At 46.4% G+C, this 19,406-nt stretch overlaps 1 long non-coding RNA gene across 1 annotated transcript in view; it reads right to left on the bottom strand.

The window, feature by feature from the left end:
- Window positions 1-19,406, bottom strand: part of LOC131260723 (uncharacterized) — a 63,575-nt gene that overhangs the window by 20,562 nt on the left and 23,607 nt on the right. The window contains exon 2 of the long non-coding RNA XR_009178170.1: window positions 10,963-11,031. This is a non-coding gene — a long non-coding RNA (uncharacterized LOC131260723). The remainder of the gene's footprint in view (window positions 1-10,962; window positions 11,032-19,406) is intronic.

Genomic DNA, 19,406 nt, shown 5'->3' with positions numbered 1-19,406 from the left:
CGGAGGGCGGGGGGAAAAAAAACGTGACGAATGAGGAAACGAAATGTGAATGAAACGTGTACACACCTAAAAATATTTTGTTTTCAGTAACCTACGACATCCTCATGGGTATTTATTTTTGTGAGTGTTTTTTTTGTTCTTCATGCCTGTTAATTTTGTGCTTTGTGATTTTGTCCACGCGTGCGTTCCGTTTTGCTGATGGTTTTGTGTTGTTGAAATTTTCTTCAAAAGCATCATCAATCGTGGCGGGATTTTTCCGTCAAGGAATTACTTTCTTTGAACATGAACAGACACTATAGATCATTTTGGATGGTAAATTTTGTTGCGGGAAACATTGTGCCTGTGTAAAACGGATTTTGCGCTATTTGAACCATGGAATGCATGAAAGAGACCATAAAACCAGTAACAGTTCACCTTTCCTCGACGCGATGATGCACTTGTTGGTTGCACTTTTCAACTCAACGTTCACAAGGACCTCCAGCGTAGCACTTAAGTGATGCTACAGCTAAACGTACCGGTACGTCGAATGCTAATGGGTACCTCCCATGCAGAGAACCATTACACGCGCTACCGGCGCAGTGGATGATAGTTCGTCGAAGGAGTCACTAGTTCGGAATGATGATGGTCCAAAATTACTGCCTTTTTCCCAACATGCCGTTCTTGTGGTATAGGCGCGTTAGAGCCGCTTGCTCTTCTGACCTAGCGTGTAACCTTTTTTTTGTTTTATTCGTACCACACATGTTTTGCGGAATTTTCTGCTATACTAACCTTCGCCTCGCTTGGCGTCAGGAAACGATGCAAGGGGCGGACAGGAGGAGGACTGTTTAATGATGGAAAACACGGAACCACAAACAGAGCATGCAAATGTTTCCACCGTCGGTTGGTTTGCTCACCCCGTCGGACCTTTTTTGTTCCTGGGAAATACATTTCGATGGATGTGGCTCAAAAGAAACTTCACGCGCGAAACATCAACTTCATTTAGATACGTTTGGAGGGAAATTTTTGCCAAGGTAAAAGAGTTATTTGCTCTCGTTTTTATTAGCCTTAAATACAATTATTCAATTATGCAACAATATTTTGCACATCATTCTAAAACATTTCCACCATTGATTAATCTTTCACCACAATTTTCCTGCAAGTATGTGTGCGTCTTTAAAAGGGGTTTGTCACAAAAGAAATGGGATGAAAACGGTACCACAATTAAATCGTGCACTATGTGTCGAAAGGCATGACGTCCGTTACCACCGTTTTTCGCCGCTTTTTATGTCTTTAGTTCCCACCGCACGCGGTGTTCCGGACGTATCGTAGCGCGCACAAACAAACAACGACACCATAAATTCTTCACCCATCAAGGCCCCGGCGGTACGTGTTCCCACCGTTTGCCGGGTTCCATTCGGCCGCGAAAGCCACTTGAGCTGGACACCGAGCTAAAGGACTCGTAAGAACTCGTTCACCCGTTCGGGCCATTGTTTTGGGCGAGATTGCAGCAAACGGTTCTAGTTCTTTACGAGAAAGTGAGAATGGGCTCCGGAAAATAGCGTGTGGGGAAAAGATCCACCCGGGTTGACTTGTGTGACCATGGAGACCTGTGCCAAATGCAGTGCAGGTCCACCGGGAGGGGGGATTGTGACAGTAGCCCTGATCGTCCTGGAACGGGCCAGAAAAAGAGTGATAGAGCTATCGTGCTGTCTTCGTCGTGCCGGTCCCCCAAAGTTGGCCATAAATTATTCTTCAGCATTCACACTTGGTTCCCGGGCCGACCCAGGGAGGGAGTTCGAGGGGGGATGCACAAGAAAATGAAACCATCATGTCAGGTGGAAACGAACGCAATCATTTGATGCCGCAGTCGGATGCAGGTTTCTACTTCCTTCCCAAAAAAAAGAAAACAAAAGAAACACACCGTTCGAACACCTTTGGGGACGAGGGAGTGAGACAGTGGGTGTACTTGAAATACTGTTCACAAATTTATAAAGATCTCCTACCGATCAGCCGGGAAGAGCAGCGCCAAGGGTGTAAATGACGGTTCGGGAGGGGGGGAAAACGCCAGCTACGAACGGGACTCTGGAGGGAAAAACAGTTGGATTGCCGCTGTGAGTTGTCGTCCTTCGACGAAAAACAGGGGACCCCTGACCGTGTAGAACTGACCGGGCAGGATCTATGGCAGTAGTTCCAAAGTAGTTTCATCCGAAGTGAAAAGCCAAGGATGGTGGCCTTGTTTCAGTACACACTCTCTCTCTCTCGCTCGGATTATTGTGGAACGACCTCGCACGAACGAAGCGGTCGAGTCATGTTCCGGTCCGAACCGAACTCCGTGTGTACCTGCGCCCGGAGAGTGAACATCAACAAGGACCCGGCGGGAATTTTATGAACTAAAAAAAAGTAAAAAAAAGGAAGTCCAAAAACCGGGATACCCATTAGTAGCACAGTAGCTTGGCCAAAATGGAAACTGGCTGGAGGGAGGGCGATGAAAAAGAAACAAACTCTAACATCGTTCCGGCATGGCTTCGGTTGCGTCGGGGAATGGGTTGGGTGTGTGTGTGTGTGTGTGTGTGATTGTGGAGAGGCTCGAAATTGCGCGATCGCAATTGAAATGAAAACTGACAAATGCGGAATTCGCTACGGGAATCGCTCAGGTAGAATGGCTGAGGAGTCGATGGGTAGTGAGCGTGTCCCCTGGCGGAATTCATCGAGCCCAGAATTGGCAGGATGTCATCGTCAGCAATTGCCTGGAACTTCCCGTGTACGGGTGCGTAGTGAGGACAAACACGCACACATTCATTCGCATCCGTCCCCGGAGTTGATCCGTGCATCGCCCCATACGACAATGATGCGATCACCATTGACAGCTAAATCGGTCCTCGGAGGGCTCGATCGATATTTGGGGTGCCAACGATGACAACCTCGAAGGTCCCCACGTTTCTCGGCCGCTCGCTCGTACTCTCTGTAGGCCGCTACCGGAACACGCATCCCGCCAAAAAGGCTGAGCATGTTGATTACTCTGAAAAATGTCGGGTAGCAATTTCGAGAATTTGTGTCCGACTCTTTTGCTCGTCACTCATCACCGCTGATGTCTTTCCGCGCTGGCGTTTTGTTCCAATGGGTTCCCTTTTTTGTTTTTTTTTTTGATCCCCTCGTTTCCACTCCAACTACGCGCTATTGCGGCCTTTGTTGAGGCGATTTCTCAAAAAACAGATCCCAGGCGAACGGAAGATCCGCAAAAGGGAGGATGCATTTGTTTTTTGGGTTTTGGGCCGCGTGTGGTTCAGAAACGTCGAGCCCAATGCGACCGTGCACCAAACGAACGAAAAGACGACAAATTATCGTCACACAAACAACCGACGACGGTCGGGTGGGTTCCAGCGAAACGCGCATTCGGCGATGATTCCTCGAAGGAAGAATGTGCGCCCGGACTGTCTGTCGGTTGGAATGCATCCCCTTGCGAACCTTAACAAGAGCATCGCTTAAATGTTTCATGAAGCTCAGCAACAAAAGTCGACTCTAACCGGAGACGATTGCATAAAAATGCTGGACAAACAAAATTACACGTTTTGATGAGGAAAGAAAAACAAAAACACCCTAATCATCTGATTGTGTCAATTCAATTGACGTGTTTTTTGACAATGTTTACAAGGGTTGGCTAAAAGTATCCTTGTTCGTCAAAGGAAAAGAAATTCAATGGTAACCTTCTCCGTTGAAGGAACGGGTTCTTTCGTAATTTAAATACATTGACATTTTCCCAATAATTATCAACCCGAGAACATTGAAAGATAAACAGTATTAAAGTTAGTTACATTGAACTTTTGTTTGTATATCCTTTTTAAATTTGATTCTCCTTTTAAATGCTCGAAATCGAATGAAATCCCCTTGTTAGCATCGCAATTTCCATTATATTCCTTACCCAGGCATGCCCCGGGATGCCAAAGTATTCCATTGGACAAAGTAGTTGACAATTTGGGCGCACACTCACATAGGAGGAAATGCCTACGCCTCACCGTGGTCCAATATTGCACCCGCATTCCAGCTCGCGAAAGGTACTCTTCCAAAAGTACAATTGAAGCACCTTCTGGTCTCCGGGCAAACTTCGTAAACCCACTGGTGGCCAGTGCTACCTTCTTTCTTCGCTCGAGGGTTGCCATACCGTTGGGCAGAGCTGGCAGTTTTTAATTTGTTTCGCCGAAGCAAATCCACAGCGCCCGGGAACGGTCCTGCTGCCAAAGTGTAAGCCAAAGTTATGCGCCATGTATTTCCCGTCGCTTCTACCGGTACGAGGAGGGGCCCGCACTCTCTCACACGAGAAATCTCCTTGTGGCGATGGATGGGCTGTGATGGTGGTGACGTGATGCTATTTTCTTTCCGACTCCCCTGAAGCTCGAGTCGGTAGAAAAGGAAACGCTCCGTCGATGGGGACATTTTTCGGGATTTTTATCCATCGTCGGAGGACGGTGACAGGAGTGACCCCTCGGTAGCCTCGGTTGGGCGTGACTCAGAAAGAGGAAAAAAAAGGGGGTAAGGCATGGGTCAGGATTTTAATTTGCATATAATTTTCGACCATCCGCAAGCGGGAGCTTCTTTCTGCGAACGAAGGCAATTTACATTTTCCGCAGGAAGATCTGAGAAACTGTCCTATGTTCGGTACTTACTCGGAATGTTTCCTTTACCAGTTGAGAGTTCTCAAGTTCTTGCCCAAGTGGTACTTGTTTGCCTTTGTTGTGGGATTTAAGTTTTTATTCATTACTTTTGCGAGAAAACCCTTATTTCGTTTAAAATGCATGTTTCTGGTTCTTTTTTTTTTAATATCACCACTGGGTGAGCTGATCAGCATTATTTAGAGCATGTACGGGAAAGTGGCAATACTAATAAAATCATTGATTATTTCCAGTTCGAGTTCGCACCCAACGCGTCGAGCTTCAATACTTTAGTAGGAAAAAAAAGGCAGCGACAAGCAACGAAATGAATAAAAAATCGTATGAGATTTTCCTCCCTTACGCTTCGGCAGCCGCCATTGGTTGGGGTTTCTCGGAATAAGAAAATAGGAAATAAATAGGAAAAAAAGTATCATCAAAGAAAAGAACGAAACCTAGAGCCAAAAGAGGATCGTCATACTACACGATGGCGCATCTGTGTCCCGCTTTCTCCGGCCCTCCAGCCGCCCGTCCCCGGTGGATCCGAAGATTGCCATTACTTGAGAAGCCAGCGGCGAAAGACTATAAAACGAGCCGAGAGGGTGAAGGAAAGAAATCCTTTCAGCACAACCACTTGGGATAACCTTTACCAGCTGAAGTCGCCGACAGCGGGTCGCGTACTTGGACGAATAAAAATGGGGCAGGATTTGACTGCAGCGGAACTTTGCGCACACGATCCGACCACCGGATCGACAATGGCAATCGTCGAGCAAAGGTGGGACGGTGGCAGAACAATCTGAAACTCTGCGGAAGGACTTTCTTCTGCGAACAAGAAAAGATTCGGGGCCAGGGGAAGTTTGACGAAGGGAAACACTTGCCTGTGCGACTGACTTTTAACTACTCGTCCACGTCGGGGCAGGGGAACACAGAAGCGAGCATTCCTTTGAAAGTTTGCCCCTCCGGTGATTGATGCAAAGCAAATTTCATCATCTCGGAATATTTGCAGATATGAGAATTGATTTGGGGTTTAGGGATCCCGAAAAAGGAGCGCTTTCCAACGCCGACGGTTTGCGTTCGCATAGCAAATAACATACTTATATAGCATACCCATCGCGTTGGGACATGGGAAATGATTGATAAATTCCGGCATACTTTGCCGTACCACCTCTTCGGCTCTTCTCCCATCACACCTTTTCCCTCACCGTAGCCTGCAAATATTCATGAGTTCCTAGAGGGAAGTCGTGTCGTGTTCCGAGGAGTACATCACCCGACCCGATCGACGTTGTTTCACTCACTTTCACCGCACTCACTTTTTACGTGCGGTAGCGTACGAGACCTGGTTGAGTTTTGTGATTTTATTTGATCGGAAAAGACGCTTTACTCTACCCGCAGAGCGTTTTTCGTTTCCTTCCGCAGAATGATGTCCCGGCAAATCGGTTGCCCAATTTTCGATCTTCAATCGAATCGAGACATCAGCTTATGTTTGACTTTGCCCAGCCAATCACCATCGTGGGTTCTACTTGCGGAATTGAACTCCAAAAGGAAAAAAGAAAATAATAAGAACTTCACTGGTAATAAACTTTGCTGATTGTGTTACACACATGACATAAATTTTTAACGAACCCAACGAAAGCAGCGGCACCAGCGCGTCGGCATCAATTTTGCAATCACCGAATGAGATATATACTTTTACCAACGGAAAACCGAACATGGACTCATTTATAACCGGCCTTGGAAGTGGCTTGTGAAAATGTTGACCCGGGCTGGGTGGTGGGAGAAAACTGTCCTGTGTATTAAAAATTTAAAACCCTCTTATCCCCAACCTCATGGGCGTAAAGATGATGCACGGTGTTGTGTGAGGCTCTCGGCGCGCCAGGCTCGATCCATAATTCAGGGACCCGTTTTTGTGGCGCATTGGTTTCCCAATAACTCACGCTCATATACTTTTATCCCCCCCGTTCGACCAAGGGTTGGAGAAGGAAAATATTCACCGCCGTCTATACATCGGGACTCGTTTCGGATTTGCGAAGACTTAGGAATTACAGGAAAGGTCATCAACTGGGCGCTGGGCGCACTTCACAATTGGCATTTGGCGCGATGGTGGCCATCTGCTTGGCAACATAACGCATGCATGCATAAATTCAAACCATACAACTCGATCGTTCTAGTTCTTCCCCTTCTAACATACAAACGCAAAATTTTGTCGGTAGAGGACGAATCCCGTCTGTCTGTCGTGGGAGCAACCATTGCAATGCTTTGGGTTCTCTATTGTTCCGTTTCATTCACTAATCTGCACCCTGCCGGTGTGGGTGTGTGAGTGTAAGAGTATGTGATGTACGGGTGGACTAGTGGGTTTGGTTTACTACCCCGGACCCGGTCAGTATATCTGTTCTGCCAACAATGGCCGGTGGTTTGCCTAGAATGCCAGCTGGTTCTAATTCCGACCATAAATAAACACATTCGCTTGCGTTCAACCGGGAAACCGAGTGGAGTGCGAGTTGTATGCGAGATAAATGGGCACCTGTCGTTCCCTCCGCCCTCCCCCCGGGTATGCCGAGAGAGGTGGAAACATTGGATCGGCATGATCACCCGAAGAGATACCGCAACCCCCCCCCCCCCCCCCCCCCCCCCGCCGGGACCGATTGGCGGGTTTGAGGTTCGGTTTGGTTACGTTTTAAATTCAGGGGATTAAATTTACATCGATTAATTAAAATTTTATCCGATTTGAATTTCAATTCTGGATGGCCCGGTCCCCAGAAGCCCCAAATCGGTGCCTCGCCAGGATTAGTTCCTCCACGAGGTGGAGGAGCTGGAGGAGGTTTGTTTTATGATTCTCCCGAGTAGCTGAAGGCGCACACGGGATTCTTCTCCACAAGGTACGGCTTATGCGCCGTAACGAACGCCGAGGTGTGAAAATTGAACCGATGGTGGCCGATTCGAGGATTTGCCTACGCCAGCAAACATTAAACGGCAATATCCTGGGGATGCTGCCGAAACGAGTACACGGTACAGAATTTATCCCCTCCTGTCAACAAACAAGATCTACCTGCCTCAAAGAGGTGCAGGGGGGAGGTAGTTGGCCGAAAATCCTTCTTCCCGCCAGCTGGGACTTGCTGGGTGGAGCAGTTCCCCAAACAGTTCTCGCCAGGGAAGAAGGAAGATATAAGGGAGCCAGTCAGCCCTTTTTAAACGAATGGCTTTACAAGACACAGAGAGAGAGATAGAAGGCAGCTCGTTTGCGGACAGGCTGTCGTCACGAATGCCACATTTTATACTTCCCCAATGCCAGCGCGGAAAGCTAAGTAAACCTTTCGAACCATTCGGACTACCGGGGGGCCGTGGAAGTCCGACACGGTTCTCGTGGAGGACGCAAAGCCGGAAAGTCTATCAAAACATCTAAATATATTTACAACAGACCGGCACACGAACCGACTTCTGCCGGCTACAAACAACGCGGAAACCATCTAACGTCCTTTTACTTTACCAACCCGATCCGTGAGCACGTGGGGCGAATCATGCGAATTATGAAAAAGGTAGTACACTTTTTCCCATCTTCGCCTGTTTCGCACTTCCGCCATCTTTCTTATGTCCTTTCCGTTCCCAAATGGAACGAAGACGGATGGAGTAAAACTGACATTGAATGACGTGTTTTCCAGAAGTGAGGGTTCGCCTGCGTGAAGGGAGTTGGAGTGCGGAACCGCAACTTTACTTCCTCCCCAGTCGATCCCCATGGAGGCAAGAAAAAAAATTTAATCTCCTTTCTACAAACGAAATGTAACCATAATATTAGCTCAGCAAATTGAAAGGATTTCCAATTGAATTCATCCACGGCGACATGCCCGAACAGTGTGGGGATGTAGGTTTGGGGATGAAATCCTTCTTGGCGTCTTTTCTGTAGCGCCCGCGGAAGTGAATGGGGGAATTTATGTTGCAATTTGAAGCGCAACGAGCTCCGGCTCGGAGGTGGTTGAATGAATTTTGAAACACTTTGCCCAATCCATCTGATATTGTAAGGCTCTCGTATACAATTTGTAGAAATATCAAAATTTTGGACAAACTTTTCAACCGCTTCGGTCCGCACTCGGTCGCAAAACTTTCCCGCAAAGTAATTTCCAACCAAACAGGACTGCGCGATCGAATCCTCCAGCTATTTTTTTTTTCTTGGATACGCCAAAGGACGGAAGCGGTTTTGCATAAACTCCAATTCTTTTGCGATAGCACGTTCGACTAGATTGAAATATAACGAAAATTGATGATGATGCGCGCTCGCATGGGAAAGCGGAAAAAGCAGACTCCCCGGATCGACGTTCGGTGGCCAGAAGCATAGTAAACATAACTCCACCATCCCACGCGGACGACGCCGCGCGAAATCCCAACCGACTCGCTGGGCGTGACGAAACAAAAGTTTTCGCCATGCTCCGCCAGGTTCCTTGTGTGTCCTCCCGGTGAGGGGGAGAGAGATTGCAGGGATCGGGGGAGACCCAACCCCGTTTGGCGGGTCAAATCGCGAACTTTCAATCTGGCGTGACGTGGGCGTGTGCTGGGAATCGCGTTTTCCCGTTCGGCAGGTAAACAGATTTATTTTCCAGTTAATTTATACCGCCTGTTTTTGTTCTATTTTGCGGCGCAATATCTTATGCCTTGCCAGGGCCCGCCCGGTCGCTTAGCCCGACTCTGGTGGTTTTCCTCGTTTCTCGGGGATTCATTTCTTGAATTGATATTCCCCCGACTTCCGGCGGTGGGACAATGAAAAGGGGTTTGATGGATTGATCTTCAAGCCTGCTGGATCGAAATTCATCGTGTTTATTTTCAAAGTATTGGTTGACGAAAAGTTTTAACCAAAACATTATTCGCCGAACTGAAATTTAATTTCGCAAATAACAGTTTAAGGGAAATATTTACCAATTTGAGTAAGTGTTGAAAAATAGAAGCACAGTACATTGTTCAAAACGAACGGGCGATGTAAAAATTGCCAGTGAAAGGACACAAAGAGTACCTGTATCTGTGTCCTATCGTGATTTATTCGTTAATTATATTAAGTTTCGAAATGCGCCCGGTACTTTCCTACCCGAGCGGAGTGATTTATAGTGAAACGTTTTGCGATTGAATGCGCTCCCCAATGCGGTACGGAGAAAAAAGACGAATGATATCAAGTGATGGCGCGTTTAATGGGAAACGACGAAGAAAAAGTAGTCTGTGCGTGAGGCGACGATTTGAACGAGATTGAAGGCGATGAAAAGGTGTCGACTGAGTGTCATCGATCGAGCAAGGCTCCCAAGGACTCCGAGACAAAGAGAGGAAAAATTAATTCATTCCATTAGTAACTTTTACCGGTGCACGGGCATGTTGTTCGAAATGGAGTGGAGCTAAAACGGGATGAAATACATCACCTGATAGGAGTGTTTTATTTTATGCACAGTATAATTCCACGTCTTTCCTACGACTTTAATACAACGTGTTTGGAATGCATCTTTTACTGTGCAATAAGCTTGTTTGTTTATTATTTAATGTTACTTTTTTGGTGAAACTCTCTAGTACTTCATGTTCTAGGGTATTGTTGATGATTAAATTAAGTTTCAGATGAGTAAAAACATACTAAATCATCTCTTTCGTAGTAAATAAATTTGTCAAAATAAACAAGCAACGATTCACCACCTGATTGATGTAATTCAACTCAAACAACATAGCCTTGTTCCATACTTTACAGATAAGAATGTAATTCCATTCATTGAGAGTGAACGTATTCCACCCTATCGAATCGTTCTTAGCTATAATTAGAGAAATGGCTATTCATAGCCATATTTCACAAACCATCCTGGACGGACGATGTCTTCATTCATTTTTACGAGCAATTCGGTCGATAACCGGGGAGAGGGTAAACCATAAGCCGAACCGCAGTGATTGTTTGTGGCCCGGTGCGTCATTAGGACGAACACATTTGTCATCATCGCCTGGCAGCCAATTAATATTCAACTTTTCTTCGGTTGACCTTACGGGAGCGCGCGCACGGTCCAGTTCCATTAGCCTTTCCATTAATCATTTCAGAAGACGATCGCGCTCGCCGCTTGTTTGCCCATTAGCAAACCCGTTCCTTCCCGTTGACAAATGAAGAGTTCTGCCATGGATAGGGTATTGTAAAACTTTTAACTCGGTGTGCCTATCTCGATCGACTTATCTGACCAGGATCTTGAGGATCATCATTGGCAGCGCATCGAGGAAAAAGAGTACTACAATGAAGGACCCATTCTGCCGTGTGATTCTAATTGGACTCATGGTGAGAAAATATGGATGGCGATAGAAGCTAGAATATTATGATCCAATAATAAAAACACTGGCTTACCTTCGTTATCTTTAGCTGCGGGGTTCGTAACTCGAAGGATGGACTTTTCCTTAGACGAACGCAATGGACCTGGAAGAAATATGGAATCAGATAAAACAAATGTCAGTTATGTGATTTATTCCAACATCGAACTATGATTTCAACATTTAAAAACTAATCAACTTGTAATTTGTAGCATTTCAGGAATACAAGCTTTAAACTTCAGACGACTGAATTGTATACTAAAACACATTCCAGTAGCAGAAACGAAAGCCTTCAATTAAGGCCCGACTGAACACTCAGTCCGTCGGTGGCAACGAGGTATGCCAGAAAGACAAAACATGCGGACTCGCGCACTCCGAACACAACGTCCGACATCAACACACGAGCCACGAACAATTTAAAACATGAGCGTTGGAATCCGACCGAGCGCCCAGAGGGTCGGGTTGCGGGCGGCGTGGCGTGGCACGCGGCGAAAAGCCACCTACCGGAAAATCAATTCTTCATTAAGTTTTCCACCCTGCGGAAAAGTGAGAGTGGAATTCCAGCATCCAGCGCCGGCTGAGAATTCCACAGCAAACAATAGTCGCTCTGTGATGCATGTTTTGTGCGTATGTTAGGAAAGGGAGGGGGATGGTCAGGAGGTCAACAAACACTACATGGGGTTTATCGGTCGATCGTATGGTTCATAAATAAAATACACCGAGAGTTGGCGGGAGCTTGTGCTCGGGTGAAATAAAAAGGGAACTGGCAAGGGATTTTCCGGCAAAAGGACACCTCGCTAATAATTAATCCCGGGCGAATGTTTATGAACACCAATTGGAGAAGGAAGTTGTACATTATTTCCCATCACCTCCCCTCCCCACACACAACAAATCCCTTCTGAAGTGCTCCGTGACGTGTTTGACGCTGTTGTTCCGGTGGGCTGGTATTTAGTGTTGTGATTGGTGCGGGAGCATAAAAGTGTGGCAGGTGTTGCAATATGCATAGCGTACGTGTGTCACAATTGTGCGAACCGGTACAGCCGGCATGCCTGTGACCGCGCAACCTGACCCATGATCACCATCATCGGGTGGAAATGTGGGAAATGGGCGGGCCATGGCGTTTGTTGGACGAACAATTATCATAAATAGCACTCCATGGAGTCGCCAGGTGAGATTTTCCAACGCCAACACGAGGTGAATTTATTGAAAAATAAAACCCTGCGGAATCAATTTGATGATGGAGGACCACAATTGGATGTTACTTTACATTACAAAATTGTTGAAGTTTCAATAACTATAACTTTTCTTTAATTTCAGGAAAGAAATCATATAGGGGACTGTTATGTGGTTACTTTCAATACGGGACGCCGCCAGTTTGGTATTTTTTTCACATTTGCATGCACTAAATAGCCACTTTGAGATATTTTGTCGGAAATATATTGAAAATGAACATTATTAATGGGCCTAACTCAAAAGTGATGATAAGTCAAATGGGACTGATATGCGAATATGGGCAGCGTAGGTAAATTGCAACATTTAAACTTTAAAACAAAGTGCCGAACTTTTCCTTGCAAAAAATAATGTTTTATAACTTTATGAAAAACCATCAAAAATGTGCTTCCAACATAATATTTAACACCCACATTTGTCTGGTGATAATTAATTAGAAAGTTTCGGCAGCACCAACACCCGGTGACAGCTGCTGAAAAATGTTTACTATCGAGCAGCCGCCACAACTGCCAGGCGCTTATCAGGCAAGTTTTGCGCAACCAACTTTCGGCCAGAATGTGCCCGGAGGGGGTAGCGAGAATAACGCGGCATGCCAGCCGCGGAGTGAAGCATGAAGATTACAACACCTTCGCCTCGGTAATCGTTTCGTTTAGCATAATTTAAAGCAACGGCCGCGGCCTGGTGGCGCGTGCAACAGTCAGATTCAACATCATAAACACATAGTCCGTGCGAGAGGAAGCGTGAACGCAGTGTTGCGATCAAAACACGAAACCCAGCCGATGCTTGTGAGATGATGGTACGCGTGACTGAGCATGGCGCTGCTGCATGTGTATGGCTGGTTATGCTACGGCCCTGGCAGTGCAGCAGCATGTTTATTCCGATCCGCCCGAACGGTTCACTGGAGATCGAGCCATCGAGTTGGATGAGGAGAAAGAGATTCACTGCACGCTCCGTGCTAATCCCGGATCGCGAAACCCCCCACCGTCGGGTGCCTTTGGCGAGGCGTAATGGAAAACCAACAGATATGTCGTACGCTGCTTCCGTGCGCTCATTGATTGCAGAACGTGCTACGCCTCGGTGCGGCCTAGAACGCGCTGTATGTCATGTTTATTTATGTACAAAACAACCACAAAAACACACAACATCCTGCCGAGCGAAACTTTGCCGTTGTCTAAGTATGCACATTTGATTAGGAAGTAGGTTAACACCAAGCAGAAGCGTCTCACTTTACGGAAAGCTTTCTTCGGCGCGTATAAGTAAGCTACGAAGGGAGCAATCGAATGACAACACAAAATACAAACGCGGTTTCCATTGCACAAACTTTTGCGTGCATAAACATCGTCCCTTAAAGTAAAGCTTGGAAACGGTGCACACCGAGAGACATTACACAAAACTCCGCACACGTGCCGCGTTTGCCTCCCGTATCAGTTTCTAATCTAATTCAATATTTATAAACAACATCATTTTTCAAAACAACTGCAACTTTAGCCAAAGCAAACGTTTGCACAATGGCTCTATAACAAACGTGCAGCTCCCGGTGGAGAGAGAGGGTTTCGGGTTTGCGATATCATATCACCACCGTCAAGAGACTTCTTCTGGCCCAGCCTAAGCACGGTGTGTGTGTGTCCCGATTTCGTTTTCTTTTCTTTCCACTGTTTTCTTTTCGGCCCGAAAGGCGAAGAGGAAAACTGCTTGGTCGGAGTGGGCCTTGTGACCTCGTTGGGCTTCTTGTTTTTTTTCGACGGCTCCGGGAAAATGGTGTAACCCTGCCACATTGTTTCGGTGTGGGAAAAACCATTTATTACCATTTTTCTCAGTCTAACGCGGGGCAGCCCTCAAAATTCTGCTGGGTTGGGGAAAGAAACCATAAAAAATTTGATTTGTCGCATTTTTTGCAGCAAAATTTTCATCGCCTCCAAGAAGCAAAACGCGGTGAACTGGGCCGTGCGTAACATGCATATTCGACAATGGATTACGGGAGGATCGCCCATGTCGGTCATGCTCTCCACCAACGTGATGAGCAAAGGCAGACGAAAAACTACTAACTAGAGCCACTTAGCCGAAACTGGCACTTGACAAAAAAACAAAGTTTCACAAGAGGAACAACGCCGTTGACTTTTCTTCGGGGCGGGAAAACAGAGAGGCATCGCAATTCATAAAGCGCTTCACATTTGCTGCGTGTTGAAATGACGCTAGCATTTCTGAGACTTTTTTTCGACTATGGCGTCATTTTTCCTCGTCTCGACTTTTGATGAATGAACGAGGAAGTTTGTTTTTCCTCGCAGAGTACGTTTGGGTTTCAATTCTCATTTCTTTTTCTCCTCTCGCCCCGTTCTGCGGCGATAGTTTTCTGCGCACTGTTACGGCTTTCTGCGCGTAGGCAATCGCAGCCATTATGCTAAGCGATTTGATATTGCATGCGCTCATCCCGCCCGGCTTCCGCAGCGATTTATTTATGTTTTTCAGCTGGTTAGTGAGTCGGGGATGGGTTGTGTGTTTTTTGTTTGCTTCTTCCCTCCATCCATCCACCGTTTTCCGTCAGTTGGAGCAGTGATGCAACCTTGTCGGGGAACCGGAGAGATCATATTTACGGCGGCCAGGGGGGAGTATATGCTAGGGTTTTATGGCTGCTTATGCTGATGGTAACGCGCGTCCGTCCAGTTGTTGGCGAGCGAAGGAAAGAGAAGAAGAAACGTTTTGCATCGGTAGAGCGCAACAGATGCAGCATAACGGAATCACGCGGCACCGACCGTTAGAAGTGCGGGGTCATAAAGCACAAATAAAAACGGTAGCTTCCCTACGTACTGGAAACATCTGTTTGCGCAGTCGGATACAAACTTGAAACGTTACAATATACATTTTGTATCGACTGACAAAGTATGTAGAAAGTTTTCGAAAAAGCAACACATTCTCCTGCACTTGTCAAATATCAATTTCAATCGTCTCGTTCGGAGCGCAACCTAGTGCATTCCAAAATAGAATCCCTTGAATCTCGCACCGTTGACGTCAATGATCACACGCCATTGCTCGTCATTTGACCTCCATTTTGGCCGCCATTGCAATTTCTTCACATCGACTCGGCAGGGCTGGCCGGGGTAATTGTGGATTAAGTGTGCGGCTTCAAAGCTTGCGCTAGCTGATTGATGAGAATTGCCCGCGAAAATAGGCATCCCTCCCCCCTATCCCTGTGAGTGTGCTGACGCAAGCTGGCGACCTCAAGACAAAACTATTGCAATACTTCACCGAACGGGGAAAGATATATAGAATATTCCAGCCGGGCCGGGCACACTGCACACCTTGAAATTGCAAATTATTTTGCTCGTGTAAAATAAGGTACACATTTTCCTCGGATAAATATCGAACGAAACAAGGCCCCCTGCTCCCCCCCTCACCGTTGGTTTCGAGCAGGGCATGTTTCAAAACGTAACGCGCGATGGGAAGTAGCCCGCAGCCTCGAACGGCGACATCAATCTTCGGCAGCCACCGACAGGGAACGCCCGGGATGATGGAAGTCCCGGTGAGTGCAGAGTTCTTCGGGTTTTTTTTGCGTTTCTGATAGGGATCAAGCAGTGTTCTCGCACGTTCCACACCGTTCCAGAGCATCCGTTTGCCAGAACCCTTCACTCAGTGCTGCAACCGGGACGAGATCCCTGCTCCCTGCTGGCGGGCAGCAATTGCTCGGAACAATTTCGTGTGATCGTATCGCACCGATGCAGCGAATATACATATATTCGCTCTCGGAAACCGACTTCCCACGATACGCCGTCCGTGAAAAAGGGTGCCGGGAAACGGGAAGAGTGTGTGCCGGGGGAACGGACGAAGGTTTAACCGACGCTAAATTATAGTAATCATCGATGAAGAAAAGGGCACCGGAGCGGTGATTGAAGGTGAAGGAGGGGGCGCATCCCGGAGGACCTGAGCACGGGAGGATGCATACATTTTAAGCAGCTTATCTGCGCACCGGATCGGTTTATGGAAGGTGCATTCACTTTTGGATGACATTGACAGCGTGGCGGGGGTGGAGAGGGGGGGGGGGGAAACGTTAACCCGTGGGGGAATTCTGTGTTCGAAATCTGCATACCTCAATCTGCAAAACGGTGCGGTGTAAAATTATGCATATTGCAATAAAAACGAATCGGCGGTGGTGTGGTATTTTTCGAACGTTATATTTTATGTACCAAATTGCAACATGCATAATCGTTGGGATAAAACGTTTCAAACGAAAACTTTACAAAGCATGAGCAATAAAAGTGGTATTGAGAAAGAAACCTACAAAAAAGTCCTTCTTTGATTGTAACATAAATCCCGCCTTTGTTTCATACTCCATACAATTTCCAACACCCCTTCATCCCGTTAACAAAGTCTATTTTGCACCCTCGTACATGCATTCGTGTTAATTAAGGAGCACAAAATTGAAGCGCATTAGTGCAACCGCAACTTGTTGAAGCCACAATGAAACGGGTCTCCACCGTGCGCGAGACTAAGTAAAAAGTGGTTTGAAATTATCTTTCACTTTTGTTCGGTTATTTACTGGACTTCAAAGCAGTCGCTCCATAATAGGTAAACCTTGCGAGGGAAAATGCAGCGTGCAAGAAGTCAATGGAGAAAGAGAGAGAGAATAGAAGGGAGCCCAAACTTGTCTGCATTGCACCGCAGTGCTGTTAAAGAACGGCTCTGGACGGCGATGATTATGTGAAAGCACAGTTCGTCTTCTCATAGGCAAACGATAAATTTTTCGCAGTCAACGAAACAAACGCTCCGAAAAGCTGCTGTGTTGGAGATGGAATCGTTCTGGGAGCAAAAAATCAACAAAACCAAAGACAAAAGAACGGGCAAAGAAACCCCAAAGGTACATCTCGTAAGAACTCCAACCTTGCCCGAAGTCCTTTCCTACTCGTCCGACCGACCGAGGTCGATGCAAGAAACAATTCAAATTCCGTCCCGAATGGAGATGCCACCGGGCGGGTTGCGGGCGGGACAGGGTGCACTTGGCAAAAGATCATAATTCCTAGCAGAGAAAAAAAGAGAAACGACCCGTGGCAACCGGGTTCACCACCACCAGACCAGACACTGGCTGTATCTTAACCGGTCTCCGGGCTGAAGGAGCTAAGAACCGAGTTGAAAAGCGGGAAAATCTCGAAACCGAAAATCGGAAAAACCGAACCGGGGGGTGGGGCAAGGGGCAAGCCGCTCGCCATGCTTGGGTGGTGCCATGCTTTTGTTCGACGACAGCGATGACTACTACTACTACGACGATGATGCCGGTGATGATGACAATGATGATGCTCTTTGCTCCGGTGGTTTTTCATAATTTGTTCTTCGTTTGTGTCTTTGAATTTTCGGCTCCCTCCGGCCGCCAGCGTCCCGCTAGCCTCTAGTAGGTCGATAAAAAGTTGTTGACGATGCTCTTGGTGTCGTGGTTTTCCATTGTTTGCTCGGTTCCTGGAGCCCAACCGGAACATGTAATCCGACGCCTTGCCGTGGGGTCGACGGTAAAGCGACTGCATCCATTGCTGGACAGGGGGTTTTCTCTCTCCCCCTTTTCCGGAAAATCGATCGTTTGAAAGAGTACACCATTTAGTAGCACGATATACAACGAGCCGGACAGGTGAAGAGTGGAAGTATCTAATCCAGCCTCATCTTGGTTGGCACAGAACCCGGTAGCAGAAGGAGCAGTTTGTTTTTAGATAGTTTACAGTCATGACCGGAGAGAAATTATTTCCGTAGAAGCATGAAGTTTACTGTTGACATTCTATGTTGATTGCATTGCAGTAGCAATGGGAGAACCAATTCCATTTAATGAAGCTGAGTTTATTAAAAGTTATGTGTTACAATATGGACCGACTGCTGTACTGAGAAGCTTTTCAAAGTTTGTTATCTGTTTGGAACTAATTATGAGTAGTTGTTGATTTCGTAATGAACATTCGTAACAAACAAATTTATGGGCTTACAGGGATTTTCAGATGATATCATAACAGTAGCAGCATTTATTCCAACTTCAGCACATGATATTCCAATTGCATCAGTTGATTTTATAACGCAATCTTGTTTATTATAACTGTGTCAGTTGAACTCAGAATAGTAGCATTTTATATTATAAAGCCCAAGGTTGAACTACATATCAGGTGGGTTCATAACTCTTCGATTTCTTTGGAACGAAATTGCTCACCAAAATAAGTAAAAAAATGACATGCAGTCAACAAGAAAATTAATCAGCACTGCTTGTTTAAAAATTCCTTTCATGTTCTAATGAAATTGAAGCGATTCATGCGAAATGAACTCACCTGATATGTTGAACTACCTTGCTAATTGCGTACATCGCTCGACCTGCCATACCAACTTTATAATTTAAAATGCTACTATTCTGATTTCAACTGACACAGTTATAATATACATGATTGCGTTATAAAATCAACTGATGCAGTTGGAATATCATGTGCTGCAGTTGGAATAAATGCTGCTACTGTTATGATATCATCTGAAAATCCCTGTATTTAGTTCCCATCAATGTATAATCTACAATCATTTTGAGCGAACAGTTGTTGAACAACTGTATCTTTTCTCGCTACCTTATCTTCTCGGGAAAAGGATAACGTTTGTTGGTTAAACAATCGCAGGATTGCACGATTGCAAGCGGGCATTACCTGCGTGATTCTATCTGTACCGATTTAAGCACACAAAACCGTTAACCAAACATCAGCTAACCGCAACATCGGCCTGTCAGCTTTAAGGATTACGAACGGCTCTAGTTCAACGAGCAAACATGAAACAAAACGGATCAAATGAGCTAATACACGGGCGCAGATATATATGGCGCAAATAATCTCCTCAAATATTTGCCTACGCGCCTCTGCCGCTAATCGGAATTACGGACGAACGACAGGGCAACAAAACAAAAAACGTGGCGAAACAAAAATCTGCAAATGAATCCTCCCCCCACCGAGGATCCAAAACCCACACCCACCCGACCCGGGTCCCGGCGCCGCGAAACCAATTAGAGATACCGACAGAGGCGCTTTAGATTGTTTGATTGGCAGTTAAACTCGCGTTTCCCGGTGAGCTTAAACTGTTATTAATTACCATCCGCGGTCGCTTTCTCCCCCACCTCGCCTCTCCAGGTTGGCCACCACCCGTTGGACCATCGCAGCGGAACGGAAGCTGTCGCCGGAGAATGTTCTAAACGGCTAGAAACAACAGAGCATTAGCCGAACGTGGTCCAGATTAGGGCAGATTAGCGAATGCGAACAGCGA

The sequence above is a fragment of the Anopheles coustani genome, chromosome 3, assembly GCF_943734705.1.
Source record: "Anopheles coustani chromosome 3, idAnoCousDA_361_x.2, whole genome shotgun sequence".
Taxonomy (NCBI): domain Eukaryota; kingdom Metazoa; phylum Arthropoda; class Insecta; order Diptera; family Culicidae; genus Anopheles; species Anopheles coustani.
Note: the sequence above shows the minus strand (reverse complement) of the source record. Positions and strands in the feature narration are given on the sequence as shown.